This window comes from Hyaena hyaena, unplaced genomic scaffold (assembly GCF_003009895.1).
Source record: "Hyaena hyaena isolate Hyena2069 unplaced genomic scaffold, ASM300989v1 scaffold_235, whole genome shotgun sequence".
Lineage (NCBI taxonomy): Eukaryota > Metazoa > Chordata > Mammalia > Carnivora > Hyaenidae > Hyaena > Hyaena hyaena.
In genome coordinates this window covers 293,924-307,053 of record NW_024080867.1, presented here as the reverse complement: position 1 = coordinate 307,053, position 13,130 = coordinate 293,924, and the positions used below count along the sequence as shown (strand labels likewise).

Here is a 13,130-nt window from a genome sequence, read left to right as displayed (position 1 = left end):
AACAGTTGGTGAGTTCGAACCTCACATTGGGCTCTGTGCTGACAGATCAGAGCCTGGGACCTGCTTCAGACTGTGTGTGTCTCTCTCTCTGCCCCTTTCCTAATCATGCTCTATCTCTTTCAAAAATAAATACACATTGAAAAAAAAATTTTAAAAAGAACTCCTACAACTCAATAGCAAAAAAAGAAAGGAAAGGAAAAAACAGGACACAGTCTGATTAAAAGGACTGAAACAGGTAGGATTCCCAGAAAAACATGCAGGTGGCCAACAGACACATGAAGAGATGCTTCACATCACTCATCACCAAGGAAGCGCATATCAAAACCACAATGAGATACCAGCTCATACCTGTCTGAATGCCTAACATTAACAACTCAGGCAACAACAGATGTTGGCGAGGAAAGAGAAAGGGGAGCCCACTTGCACTGCTGGTGGGAATGCACGCTGGTGCAGCCGCTCTGGAAAACTGTGTGGAGCCTCCTCAGAAAGTTAAAGATAAAGCTATCACATGATCCAGCAATCCCACTTCTGGGACCATATTGTAAAGGGATCTGCAACCCCATTTTCACTGCAGCATTATTTACGTTAGCCAAGACACAGACACGCCGATGTGACCATCGATGGACCAACGAACAAAGAAAATGTGGCCTCTACCCATAACGGTATGCTACTCAGCTATAAAAAAAAAAAAAAGAAAAAGGATACCCTTCCATTTGCAACCTAGGCGAATCTGGACGAATATTTCATTTATGCCAAATGAAATAAGTCAAAGATGAATAGCATATGAATTTCCATATAGGTGGCATCTAAAACAACCCCGAATGCATAGAAACAGAAAACAGATTCGTGGTTAACAGAAGTGGTGGATGGGGGTGGGGGGTGGAACGGGATGAAGATGGTCAAAAGGCTCAAACTTCAAGATATAAAATAAGTCTTGGGGGGCGCCTGGGGGGCTCAGTCGGTTAAAGTGTCTGACTTTGGCTCGGGTCATGATCTTGCGGTTCATGGGTTCAAGTCCCACATCGAGCTCTGTGCTGACAGCTCAGAGCCTGAAGCCTATTTGGGATTCTGTGTCTCCCTCACTCTCTCTGCCCCTCCCTGCTCTCTCTCCTCCCTCTCAAAATATAAACATTAAAAATTTTTAAAAAGAAAAGAAAAGAAGCCCTGGGATGTGATGGACAGCATGGTGACCAAAATGCTGTGTGGTACCTTTGAAAGCTGGGTTCATAAGAAGGCAGAAAATGGCCAAACTTCAAAATCAGACCTAAGAAGAAGAAAAGAGAATACATCCAAATCCCTAAGTGTTCCTTCTGAGCCTCTGCAGTGAGCAAGTATGGTCCAAGGGAAAAAATAAATGCATGTATAAGATAAAAGGAAAAGTCCACCCTGATTGTGAAAAAGCAGGCGGTTCCCCAGCAATGAGAACACAGAACGTAGGGAAGGGACTTACACGTGAGCGAGCACGCAGCCAGGTAGCTTCCTCAGGACTCCGCGCATCCGCGGGAGAAGCAGGGAAAGGGAGGGAGGCCGACTCCTTGCAGATTAAGTCTGGGAGGGAAAAAAAAGCAGAGAGAATGCTTTAGGGTCCTGCAGAACAAAGAGAATGAAACAAAATCCTCAGAGGACATAGAAACCCTTCCCCCCAAGTCAGAATCTATTGCAGAGACTGTCCTTTGCTGGGTTGACAGTTTTATTTATTTGTGAGAGAGAGACAGTGTGAGCAGGGGAGGGTCAGAGAGAGAGGGAGACACAGAATCTGAAGCAGGCTCCAGGCTCTGAGCTGTCAGCACAGAGCCTGACGTGGGGCTCGAACCCACGAACCGTGAGATCATGACCTGAGGTGAAGTCAGATGCTTAACCAACCGAGCCACCCAGGCGCTCCAGTGTCTGACTCTTGATTTCAGCTCAGGTCATGATCTCACAGTTTGAGAGATTCAAGCCCTGCATTAGGCTCTGTGCTGACATCATGGAGCCTGCTTGCGATTCTCTCTTTTTTTAAAACTCTTTTTAAAACAGTCTTATTTATTTATTTATTTATTTATTTATTTATTTCTATTTTGGGGGGGAGAGAGAGAGAGAGAAAGAGAGAGAGCAGGGCAGGGGCAGAGAGAGGGAGAGAGAGAATCCCATGCAGGCACCATGCTGTCAGTGTGGAGCCTAATGTGCAGCTCAGTCCCACCAACTGTGAGACATCATGACCTGAGCTGAAATTAGGAGCTGGCTGCTTAACTGACTGAGCCACCCAGGTGTCCCAATAATAAATAAACTGAGAAAAAAAAATTTTTTTTTGTTTTATTTACGTGTTTTGAGAGAAAAGGAGACATCACGAGCAGGGAGAGGCAGAAAGAGAGGAAAGAAAATTGCAAGCAGGCTCCACATTCTCAGTACAGCATGAACCGTGAGTTCATGACCTGCACCAAGACAGTCATGGGGCCACTCAACTGAGCCATCCAGGCACCCCTAAATAAATAAACTTAATTTTTTTTTTTACTTTATAAAATATACATTATGTACCAATACATTTTAAAACATGCTTGTGAGCGAATGGAGCAAAATTAATCCTAGATTAGTCAAAGAAAGTAATGTAATCACACCTCAGTAAGAGCGCCCGGCTGGCTCAGTCAGTAGAGCATAGGACTCTCAGTCTCAGCGTTGTGAGATCCATCTCACCGTTCAGGAGACCAAGCCCCAAGTCTGGCTCTGTGCTGACAGCATGGAGCCTACTTACAGTTCTCTCTCTCTCCCACTTTCTCTCTGCCCCTGCCCCACTCACTTTCTCTCAATCTCTCAAAATTAATAAATTCAAGAAACAAGTATGCTCCCTTATTTCATGTTAAAAAGCAAGCACTAAAAATGAAAAAAAAGTGCTCATACAAATCGCTCTTAGAAATTGGAAGAGTTGTCTGATGTGATTAGGACTAGGTTGGCATTTCGGGGAGCAAGCAGTATGGGGAGAGGCCCTCAGCCCCGTGCGGGAGGTCTCCCCTTGAGTTCCTGGGTGTCAGGGTGTGTAAGCGATGCCTTAGTACATTGTGCGGAACCACACTCTGGGGTCCCATAGAGGGTCTGGAGGAGCGGGTGATTTACGCGCGACTGTCAAACGCAGGCATTTCCTAGGTACAGACGACCCAGGAAATCGTCCACAAAGCTCACTGACGTCACTCAATTGACATTTCTGGGGAGAGAAGCCCTGGAGGCAAGGCCCTGTTCCGTAAGAAGAAACAGAAAGCGGGGGAAACGGAAACGGAGGGGGGTAAAGCGAGGGAGGGAGACAAACCATGAGAGACTCTTGAATGCTGAGAACAAACTGAGGACTGATGGGGGTGGGGAGAGAGGGGAAGGGGGGTGATGGGCATGGAGGCGGGCACTTGTGGGGACGAGCACTGGGTGTTATATGGAAACCAACTTGACAATAAACTATTAAAAACAAAAAGAGGGGAGTAGACAGGCGGGGGTACCTTCTGTCCAGGCTGGGGGGGGGGGCTCTGACCCTGTCCACGAGGTCTAGTGCACCCCAGGGATTCTGGAATGCCTGTCGGTGGAGAGCTGCAGGCCGCAGAGCTCTGAAGGGGTGGGGGCATCAAGGCAGAGGTGCGTGGGGACCCCCTCACTCAACGGGGCTCGGACAGGGCCCAAGGGTCGGCAGCGCATGGGGCAGATACCCCACCCACGCGTAGAGGCCGGAACACGTCCGCGGAAGACATAGTTTGTGCCGAATTCCAATCGCACAAGTTCCGACCTCTCGCCCAGCTCCAGGTTCCAGGGGCCAGCGAGGGGCTGCTGCCCAGGAGTCGGTGTGTCCGGGGAGCGGGGGGCCCCGAGACCCAGGGGCCGGGGTGCGCAGGCCTGGAGCGGAGGAGACGCAGCCATATGGTGAGGGGCGAGTTGGGGGGCGTCACGGGGGTGCGGGGCACCCCAGAGCTTGCTTCGCGACTGCCACATGCCACGGGGTCGCAGGCAACGCGTCACCCTGGGCGCTTAGCCGGCCTGCGCCGGAAACTCGCTCAGAGCGGCGGCCGGGCATCCGGGGCAGGGAGGCGCGCAGGGGCGTGGGGGGGCGGGGAGGCGCGCAGGGGCGTGGGGGGGCGGGGAGGCGCGCAGGGGCGTGGGGACGGGCGGGCGCGACCCGCGCCGGGACTGGCGCGCGGGAGGCTCCGTTCCGGGACGGCGGGCGCAGGTGGCGTGGAGCCGGGCGAGGAGGCTGGCGCTGGGCAGGTGAGCGGACCGCCGCGGAGGCTGGCGTCGGAGGCTTGTGGAGGGGCGAAGAGGTGCCGGCCGGGCGTGTTGAGGGCATGGGGACCCTGGCCCTGCGAACGTCGGGGTGGGATGCAGAGGCTGCGGAGGACCCTGCTTTGCAGGAAAGGGACGGGGACCTTGGAGATGTGAGGACAGACATCAGAGACTGTGGTCCTGGCTGTGATGTGGCAGACTTTCCTGCCCTGGGTCTTTGGTCCTTAGACCAAATTTGGGGAGAAGACAGCACCCATCAGGGTGAGTGAATATGAAAAGCATCCTCAGGACTGTCCCAGGGCAGAACCTGGTTTCCAAAGAGAAAAAAAAAAATCAGAGTTTCCACCTCTTTCTCTGGGTCCAGTTAGGGGCCTCGTTCCTAACTTCTGCTGTTACTCAAGTCCCAGAAAGGAGGCATGGGGGTGGGGGGGGTGCACGGGGAGGTAAACAGGTGCACGGGCTCAGGGAGGTCTCAGGCAGGTCGAGGTGTGGTTGGGGACTTGGAAGTCTAGAGTGCTGGCCGCAGGTCTCTTGGCATAAGAGGCGGTATGGTGTGGGGCACCTGGGTGGCTCAGTCGGTTAAGTGTCCGACTTCGGCTTAGGTCATGATCTCACGGTTTGTGGGTTCAAGCCCCGCGTCGGGCTCTGTGCTGACAGCTAGTTCAGAGCCTGGACCCTATTTAGGATTCTGTCTGTCTGTCTCTCTCTGATTCTCCCGTTCATGCTGTCTCTCTCTCTCAGAAGTAAAAAAAATATTAAAAAATTAAAAAAAAAAAAGAGGCAGTATGGTGTATGGTTAAGGACATCGTTTGAGCCTGGGCAGAAAGATCCAGACTCGGAGATTAATTCGATGTGGCTAATGTAGCCCTGTGGGTTCATGAAATGGTGCACATTAATAGGAAGAAAAATCCAGGCTCGATAAAGAAGCCTCAACAGCCCATAGTTGTGTTATCATGAGTTCTTTGAATAGTATTCAGCTAGGAGGTGCACCTGTGTGACTCAGTTGTTGTCGGAGTGTGGGACTTACTGCTTAGGTCATGATCTAGTGGTTAGTGGGTTCTAGCCCTGTGTCAGGCTCTGTGCTGACGGCTAGGAGCTTGGAGCCTGCTTCAGATTCTGTGTCTCCCTCCCTCTCTATGACCCTCCCCTGCTCACCCTCTTTCTCGCTCTCAAAAATAAACATTAAAAAAAATATCATTCAGCCACCGGAAAGACAGAAATCCTGCCATTTGTGAAAACGTGGATAAACCTGGAGGGCATTATGCTGAGTGAGATAAACCAAAGAAAGAGGTACTGTCTGATCTTGCTTATATGTGGATTCTAAAACTGTCGAATTCGTGGAACCAAAGAGGATGGTAGTTTGCCAGGGGTGGGAGTGGGAAAAATGGGCAGATGTTGATCAAAGGGTACAGACTTAAGAGTTATAGGATGCATAAGAAATCAAGAGTTGGGGTGCGTGGGTGGCTCAGTCGGTTAAGCGTCAGACTTCGGCTCAGGTCATGATCTCACTGTTTGTGGGTTCCAGCCCCTCATCAGGTTCTGTGCTGACAGCTCGGAGCCTACAGCCTGTTTCTGATTCTCCCTCCCTCTCTGACCCTCCCCTGCTCACGCTGTCTCTCTCTCTGAACTAAATAAAACATTAAAAAATTTTTTTAAAAAAAAGATCAAGAGTTGGATGCTTCACCCACTGAGCCACTCAGGCGCCCCAGATGGATGGGTTACTGGGCTTGAGTTTGGTAATTATTTCACAATGTCTACATATATCAAAGTATCATGTCGTACACCTTAAATATATGCAATTGTAATTTGTCAATTAGACATCCTTAAAGCTGGGGGAAAATACAGACCGTTCCTTAAGTTGGGAATTTGTTAAGTATTGAGTCTTAGGAAGGAGGGAAAGAGAAACTGAGTAGCCATGCCCCATCCATGGTTGGCCTTCCCTTCCTCTTGGGGTCAGAGACTAGGAGACCCCAGAATGGACACAAATGGGGTGTTTGCCTCAGCTCTAGCCCTTTTCTTTCCTCTGGGTGCCCTGGAGTGGGGTGGAGCCTTGCCTACACCATATGGCCTGTTTGCTATAGGGGGAAGAGGTGTACTTACTACCTAGTGGGCTTGGACTCCTCACTTGAGTATCTGGGCATCATCCTACCCCACCCCACCCCCCCATGTCACTGCTTTTAACCTCAGGTAACAAATTCATAGGCGGTCACCATTCCTGTTCCCAATCTCAGATGAGGAAGTTGAGGAAGAGAAGTTCCATAACAGGATTATTCCTTCCCAATCTCATTTATACTTTGTTAGTCCCCTTCTGTAAGATAAGCCTCCTCATCTCGTCTAGATAGGATAATCAACTCCTCCTGATTTGCTGGGGGCAGTGGAGAGGAGGGGGCTCTCGGTTTTAGCACAGAAAATGCTGCATCTGAAAAACCACTTAGGTGCAAACAGACTGCGGGTCTCCTAGTTTCTAGACCAGAGGTTGCCACTTCTCTCCTTGACCTGTTGTGTGGCCACTGTGTGAAGACTGGTTTTTACAGTTTGTAAAGGTTTAGAAGAGGAGGGTGAGTAGGGAGGCTGAGGGAGGGCAGGGGTGGGGGGTAGAGAGGAGGCTGGAGGGGATGGAAGTTGAGGGTGGGGTAGGTATGGAAATGAGGGTGGGGTCTGTGGAAGGGTTAAGGGCAGTGGGGGGAGGGACAGGTGAGCAGGGGGGGTGAGCAGGGAGGCTGAAGGGGAGGGTAAGAATGGAGATTAGGATGGAGTCTGGGGGAGGGTGTAGGGAAGACGAAGGAGGGTAGGGGGAGCAGGTGAGGGAGCAGAGACTGGAGGAGCAGGAAGGGGACAAGAATATGGGACAGACTGGCACGTGGAAGACAAAAGTTTTACTTCCTGGCTCTGTTTTATCAACTCCTGCTCAACGCCCTCAAGGTTAGGGGTCTGAGCCCCACCGACAGGATGGGGGAGAGCAGAGGCCAGAGCAGCTCGCACTCACAGGAAGGATGTACAGATGCTGGCGTTGCCTGGGGATCCTGTCTGGGGATCCTCAGAGTCCCTGGAGCCCCCACGACGGACCTGGGTGGCGGAGTGTCCTCAAGGACTGGATGGCATGAGAGTGGCCCGTGGGACAGAGGGGGTCTTGGCTTTGTGGCTCCTTTTAAGGGGCAGTGTGGACAGCCCACGAACCCAGCACCCACCAGTTCCATGGCCGGGAATAGATATCCCTTTCCTGATCTCCAGCTCCCCTCTTAGTGCGGGGAGTTAATAACAGCTTCTCCCAGTGCTGACCCAGAGAAAGCTGCTCCATGTCGGTCCTGTCCGCGGGGATCATCGTTCCCGCCTATCAGGCGAGAAGTCAGGGAAAGAGGGCTTCAAGCCTACCTGTGGGCACCGGCTGCAGACACAGGGACGGCGCACTGTGTGAGAGCACCTGTCTGCTGGGAAGCTCAGGTGCCCAGGACCAGTCTGCCAGCCCCAGGTTCATGGCCCACGCCTGCTTGGTTTGGCCTTCTGTCCATCGTCAGTCCTCCCCAGTCCCGCTCAGCCTGACAGCTTGGCTCTGGGAACCTCTGCCCTCTGCCTGCTCCAACGAGGGCCCCTCTTGGTGGCCTCACGGCCGCTCCTCACTACTCAGGGCTCCTCCAGGACCCCTGATTCTTTCATCAAGCACAGCTCTGTGGTTTGGCTTGGAGATAGGCCCCCAGAACCCAAAGTCTCGCTCTCTGAGCCTGCGGACTCACAGTCTTCAGGTGAGAGACTAACGGCCCAGGGAACAGGCTGTGGAAATAACTGCTGATGGCAGGTGCTATCAGGGAAGTGAGGGGTGGGTCTGGAAATGGGGAGATCTTCTACACAGAATGGTGAAGGAAGGGTCCTTAGGAGCCGCTGTTTCTATCGAAAGGATGGGAAGGAGGGGACGGTGGGTGAAGGAGGGGATATGGCGCTATAGGAAAAGCTTGGATGGGGCTGTTCAGGCTGGATGGAGCTTTGATGTAATTGTGAAACTCATTGAAAACGTGTGTGCCCCATACTCACAAGTGCCTCTGAAAGTTCCCATCACCTGTTTAGTGTATGTGTTTGGGAAGCTTTGGATTAGCAGGTGGTAGAAAGGGGGTCACCTGGGTGTCTCAGTCGGTTAAGCATCTTGATTTCAGCTCAGGTCATGATCTTACAGTTCGTGAGATGGAGTCCCTGGTCACTCTTTGTTGGGCTCTGCGCTGACAGTGCGCCTCTCTCTCTCTCTGCCCCTCCCCCTGCACTCTCTCTCTCTCAGTAGATCAATAAATAAATTTTATTTCTAGGAGAGAGAGAGACAGCGTGAGCAGGGGAGGGTCAGAGAGAGAGGGAGACATAGACTCTGAAATAGGCTCCAGGCTCTGAGCTGGCAGTCAGCACAGAGCCCGACGCGGAGCTCGAACCCATGAACCGCGAGATCATGACCTAAGCGAAAGTCGGACGCTTAACCGACTAAGCCACCTGGGCGCCCCACTTGGGTGTTGATTTTAAACAACAGCTTTAATTAAGAAGGTGCTTTGGGGACCATCAGGGAAATCTGAATATTACCTAGTATTAGGTTACCAAGGGCTCTATTTTACGTTACCTTTTAAAGATTTTAATTAAAAATTTTTTAAATATTTATTTTTGAGAGAGAGAGACCAGATCACAAGGAGAAAGGGCAGAGAAAGAGAGGGAGACACAGAATAGGAAGCAGGCTCCAGGCTCTGAGCTGTCAGCATAGAGCTGGATGCGGGACTTGAGCTCAGGAGCTGTGACATCATGACCAGAGCTGAAGTCGGAGGCTTACCTGACTGAGCCGCCCAGGTGCCCCAGGTTTTTTTTAAGTATGCTTCACACCCAGTGAGGAGCCCAATACTGGGCTTCAACTCACAACCCTAAGATCAAGACCTTGATGCTTAACCAACTGAGCCACCCAGGCGTCCCTTAATTTTAATTTTTTTAAATAAACTTTATACTGAATGTGGGGCTCCAGCTCCCCACCCTGAGATCAGAGTCACACGCTCCACCCACTGAGCCAGCCAGGCGCCCCTACCAAAGGCTCTTAAAAAGTTTTAGATACTGTGCTCCCTTTAACATGATTGAATCTCACCAGTTAAGTGGTGAGTGAAAGAAGGCACACATACACACGCACACCAGACACACACGTTCCTATGTTGTGGTTCCGTTTGGTGGGGAAGTTCAGCCACAGGCAAACGACGAGTGGAGGAGAACCGTTCGGTCTGGGCGACGGAGAGGCCGTGGGGGCACACGCTGCAAGCGCGCAAGCGGGTCCCCGCAGTGGAGACGGCCTCCCCGCTCATCGTTTGCCTGGGGAGAGGGCCGGGCGCAGGCCCAGCTCCGGGGTCCCCGAGTGTCCCCGCCCCCCGCCCGGGGTCCCCGTCTGGCGCGCGCCCCGGTGGCCCCCAGCCTTCCCCTGGGGCTCACCCTCCGGATTCTCGGGCTCTCCTCCAGAGGTGCACCTCTCTGGACCTTCAGGCTGTAGTGCGTCCCCGGAGACTCGCGCCCTGGTTGAGTCCGCCGCCTCTGGGGGCCGCGCTGCCTCCCCTCCTGCAGCCTGGGCTTTGCCGGGTCCGCAGGTGCGGCTTGGGTCAGCAGGTAGGGCCACACCCGCGGCTCGGCGGTACGCGGTGGGAGGGGCTCAGGGGCCGCGCGCGGGCTAGCCGCTCGCCCAGCCGGCCAATCCCCCTCTCCTCCGTGTTTCTTTCTTTCAAGCACATTTTGAGTAACTTCTTGGTGACAGGCTCTGTTCTGCAAACTCGGATAGGGCGCGAGGCACCAGGAAGTTCCTGATCACTAAAGCTTGCACTCTGGAGCGAGGTCCCAGGCAGTCAGTGGATAGTCTGCACTCTAAGGACATAAAAAAGCCAGGGGGTGGGGGGTAGGTGTGTGTGTAGGGGGGTGCCTGGGTGTCTCGATCTCTTAAGCTTCTGACTCTTGGTTTCAGCTAAGTCGGTTAAGCGTCCGACTTCAGCCAAAGTCATGATCTCATGGTTTGTGGGTTCAAACCCCGCATCGGGCTCTGTGCTGACAGCTCAGAGCCTGGAGCCTGCTTCAGATTCTGTGTCTCCTTTTCTGTCTGCCCGTCCCCCCCTCAAAAATAAATAATCATTAAAAAAGTAAATAATCATATATATATATTTTTTAATCCATGGGTTCCAAAGGAAACTGAAAAAAAAATTACCCCAAAGAATAACTGGACTCATTTTTTATTGTTGCAGTAAACAAGGACATAGAGTTCTTCTTTTTAAGTTTATTTATTTGATATCTACACCCAACTTGGGGCCGGAACTCACACCTGGAGATTAATTAAGAGTCTCACTCAGCATGGGGCACCTGGGTGGCTCAGTAGATTAAGCGTCCGACTTCAGCTCAGGTCATGATCTCATAGTTAGTTCTGTGGGCTTGAACCCCACGTCCAGCTCTGTGCTGACAGCTCAGAGCCTGGAGCCTGTTTCAGATTCTGTGTCTCCCTCTCTCTCTCTGACCCTCCCCTGCTCATGCTGTCTGTCTGTCTGTCTCTCTCTCAGAAATAAATGAAACGTAAATTTTTTTTAAAGGGTCTCATGCTCTTCTGACTGAGCCACCCAAGCACCGCTGAGTTCTTGATTCTGACCAAGAAAGGATTGAGCTTTTTACGTATACTTCTGTATGGATTCTACTTCTTTCTCAGCTATGACTATGTTATTTGTGAATCGATAAGGAAATGTTCTCACAAGCAGAAATGTGTCTCTGATGACTGTGGGGAGACTGGAGGAATTGGGTAACGTCCATCTGTAGCCTCTGTTGGGTAGTTGTTGCTCAGATGCTGATTCCAACAACCAAAGCTAACAAGATATTTTAAGACTTAAAAATTTTTTTAAAGTAATCTCTGCACCCAGTGTGCAGGCTCGAACTCAAAACCCCGAGATGTAGCATTACATGCCCTACCAACTTAGTTAGCCAGGTGCCCTTGTTTTGAGAAATTTAAATATGGCATAGGTGTCAGGTTTGTAGAAATCAATGAAGATCACTCCCAAATGAGAATGAGCAAATATTTATTCTCTTTTTATGTGTGTGTGTGTGTTTTTGTTTGTTTAATTCTCAAGTTAGTTAATATATAGTGTAGTCTTGGCTTCAAGAGTAGAATCGAGTGATTCATCACTTATATATGACATCCAGTGCTCATCCCAACAAGTGCCTTCCTTAATGCCCATCACCCATTTTCCCCATCCCCATCAACCCTCAGTTTATTCTCTGTATTTAAGAGTCTCTTATAGTTTGACTCCCTCTCTCTCTCTCTCTCTCTTTCAATGTTTATTTTTGAGAGAGAGTGTGAGCAGGGGAGGGGGAGAGAGAGACACACACAGAATCTGAAGCAGGTTCCAGACTCCAAGCTGTCAGCACAGAGCCCGATACGGGACTTGAACCCACAAACTTAGCTGAAGTCTGACGCTTAACCGACTGAGCCACCCAGGCGCCTGTGCTTTCCTCTCTGTTTTTATCTTATTTTTCCTTCCCTTCCCCTATGTTCATCTGTTACATTTCTCAAATTCCACATATGAGTGAGGTCATTCTCTGACTTATTTCACTTAGTACAATATACTCTAGTTCCATCCACGTTGTTGCAAATGGCAAGATTTCATTCTTTTTCATCATTGCTAGTATTCTGTTGTATAAATATACCACATACTCCTTATCCATTCATCCATCGATAGACGTTTGGGCTGTCTCCATACTTTGGCTACTGTTGATAGAGCTGCTATAAACATTGGGGTGTATGTGCCCCTTGGAATCAGCACTCCTGAATCCTTTGGATAAATCCCTAGTTGTGCACAGGGGTCACAGGGTAGTTCTGTTTTTGATTTTTTGAGGAGCCTCCGCACTTTTCCAGAGTGGCAAATATTGATTCTTGCTGTAGCGAGACAGCCCGCGTCGATAACCGACTGAGTTTGTCAAGCCAGGGAGCTGACAGCTTTATAGAAGGAAAAAGGAAATCCCAGGATATGCCCTGATTGGAGACTGGTTGACACGGGAAGGAGGGATACTCGCCACGCGGTTCGTGGTGGGCATATTTGGCTTTGTCTGGCTGGTGAAGGTGAGGGTGCTGGCAAAGATGAGGGGAGCTGTCCAGCCCTTCTGGGCTGATTGCTGCGCAGCTTGTGGTTTGGTTTCCTGGTTATGGGTCAAAGCTCTCATGTATGTTCTGGCTCCTGTCTGGATTCATCTGTCGGGCTACCCCAGCGCCTCTCAACCTGGCACAATTGACGCTTGGGGCTGGATAACTCTTCCTGGGGCGGGGAGGTCTGACCTGTGAACTGTGAGCTGCTCAGCGTCCATTTGGGTACCTGCCAGTGGCACCCTCCTCCCCTCCAGTGTGACAGCCAAAAAATGTCCCCGGGTGCTGCCAGATGTCACCAGGTGCGCAGAACCGGCTCCTGGTTGAGAAGCGCTGTGTTAAACGAGGATTCCTTGGGCTGTGCACAATGTGCATGAATTTCATCGATGGAAGCCACCCAGAAGGGTTCCCGCAGAATGATTCAATCACGTGATGTTTAGGACCAGGCAAAAGTCAAACCAGCCGTTCCTTCTGGGGCCTGGGTGTCATTGATGGCTTAGGGCAGGCAGCCGGGGGGGAGTAGCGCAGCACCTGCTGGAGGGGTGGTCTCTGGCCAGGAAGAGAATGAGAGGGTGGGCGCAGGCCTCCTAAAGCCAAGTCTGCCCCAGGAGCATGTCAGCTGTCGACGACGAGGTGCTAGTTGGTGGGGGAGCGCACATTGTAAGGTGGGGAGCGTTGTCTCCTGGCCCGGCTGAGGGCACCCTGGTTCTGAAGTTCAGGGTGGACTAGAGATGTCAGAGCCCCGACACTCCCCCTCCCCCCTGCCCCGACAACCTGAGGACACCTTTATGGGACA

General features: G+C 51.4%; 1 protein-coding gene across 1 annotated transcript in view; it reads left to right on the top strand.

Annotated features, from left to right (window-relative positions):
• Window positions 1-4,175: 4,175 nt before the first annotated feature.
• The window catches only part of LOC120239653 (cationic amino acid transporter 3-like), a 40,414-nt gene continuing 31,459 nt past the window's right edge, over window positions 4,176-13,130 (top strand). The window contains exon 1 of the mRNA XM_039244062.1: window positions 4,176-4,215. The gene's annotated coding sequence lies outside the window, so the exon portion shown is untranslated. The remainder of the gene's footprint in view (window positions 4,216-13,130) is intronic.